This window comes from Salvia miltiorrhiza, chromosome 1 (assembly GCF_028751815.1).
Source record: "Salvia miltiorrhiza cultivar Shanhuang (shh) chromosome 1, IMPLAD_Smil_shh, whole genome shotgun sequence".
NCBI lineage: Eukaryota > Viridiplantae > Streptophyta > Magnoliopsida > Lamiales > Lamiaceae > Salvia > Salvia miltiorrhiza.
The window spans coordinates 72,292,353-72,294,111 of record NC_080387.1 but is presented as its reverse complement, the minus strand read 5'-3'; the positions used below and the strand labels follow the sequence as shown (position 1 = coordinate 72,294,111).

The window sequence follows — 1,759 nt, the reverse complement described above, 5'->3', positions numbered from 1 at the left end:
ATAATGTGAATGTCCATTTAAATAAAGACTGGCCCAATTCGAATTTATTTGTGAAAGCCCAATCGATTAAATTGGAAGCTCAATTCCTTTAGAATAAAACAAACCCAAGCTCAAATAATTCAGCCCAAATAATATAGATAAAGGCCCAATTCGAATTTAGATGTGAAGCCCAAGACATTAAAATTCAAGCCCGAAAATTAAAAGGGAAAAAGCCCAAGCAAAAGAAATAAAATTAAGCCCATTCTAAAAAATCAGAGGCCCAACAATATAAATAAAAACCGGCCCAACAACTTAACTCATTCACTCATTCCTTCTACATTTTCGGCCCAATAGCCAAAGCCCAACAATCCAGGCCCAAAACCCAAACCCTATTACCTTTCTCCTCTCTCTCTTAATCACACGCGCACACACACATTCAGAGACACACACAAAACAAACACACGCACACAGCAAGGCACCCCCCCTCGCCCTCTTCTCTCCTCCGGCGGTAGGCGTCGCCGGCCACGCCGCCGCCCCGACAACCCTCTCTCCTTTACCTCAATCACGGCCGCCCACCTCCTTCACTCCACCGAACCCAGCGGAAACATTATACAGTCACCGCGCCCTTCTCCGTGAAGAGCCGACGATCGGCCCCTCTCCCTCGCTCCATCTTCTTCTCCATCGTTTCCCTACAACATAAGTCAGCGGCCGCAGCAGCAAAACCGACCACCGCCTCTCCCTCAAACAGACGCCCACCTCTCTTCTCTCTTCCTCTCTCAAGATCTATTCGTCTCTCTCTCTCTCTCGAAGTCACCGCCGTCGGAGCTCGCCGGAGTTGAGATCGCCGCCTGGAGCTGCTGCTGTTCGCCGGGAGTTGAGGTCGCCGCCTGCTCGTTTAGCCGTCTCTCATGGAGCCGCCGTCGCCATGGACAGCAGGTAAGCCTTAGCTTCTTCTCCCTTCATTTGTTCTCTTTTTCTCCTTTTCCTTTTTTTTTTTTTTTATAATCTAATCTCTTCCTCTTTGGCAGATCGGAAGCCACCCGCCGCCGCGTCGCCGGAAAAAGATAAGTTCTCTTCCCTCTGTTCTTTTCTTCCCTTTCATTTCCTTCCCTTTTTAGATTAAAAACCGAAATTTTCCTCTCATTTCCCTCCTTGGCAGATCGACAACCACCACGGCTTCGCCGCCGTCCGTCGACCGTCGGCAGCCACCGAGCTGTCTCACTCCCTCCCCTGACTCGGACACACAAGAACAGGAGACTCATCCCCCCCAAATTCCAGTTTACACATAGAAGCAATTAGAGTTTCAATTCTGTTCATTTTTCGTTTTTCTTCTACAACAATTGATTGTACATGTAAAAGCTAGAAAACATATAGTAAATACATGTGTGTGCATATGTATGTATTGCTGTACTTTGATATAGTGTTTGGTGACTTACTGCTGAATTTGTTTCTGCGGTGGAGTAAATTAATTGGAGTAGGACAATTTGTTGCAGGAACTCTGCAGAAATGGTGAGGATGTAAAATGAAATTTTGGGAAAAATTAATGGTGGTTTAAAACTAATTACTCACCTTCCTTCCTGCTGAATTCGACAACTTGGACATCAGTGAAGGAAACTTGAATTTTTGAACTTGGAAATTGGATGAGCCGTGAGTGAAGAGTGAGGAAATGGTGAAGGTGATAATGGTGGTGGGTGGCCGAGGGAGCAAAGATTAGTGGGGAAAAATGTAGTGGAGAGAAAAAAAAACAAAAGTTGGTGGTGTTACTTCATGGTTTGAAAAA

At 45.8% G+C, this 1,759-nt stretch overlaps 1 long non-coding RNA gene across 1 annotated transcript; it reads left to right on the top strand.

The window, feature by feature from the left end:
* Positions 1-218: 218 nt before the first annotated feature.
* On the top strand, positions 219-1,389 carry LOC131006054 (uncharacterized). The gene is made up of 2 exons (XR_009095408.1): positions 219-915; positions 1,008-1,389. It is a non-coding gene; the product is annotated as an uncharacterized LOC131006054 (long non-coding RNA).
* Positions 1,390-1,759: the final 370 nt, after the last annotated feature.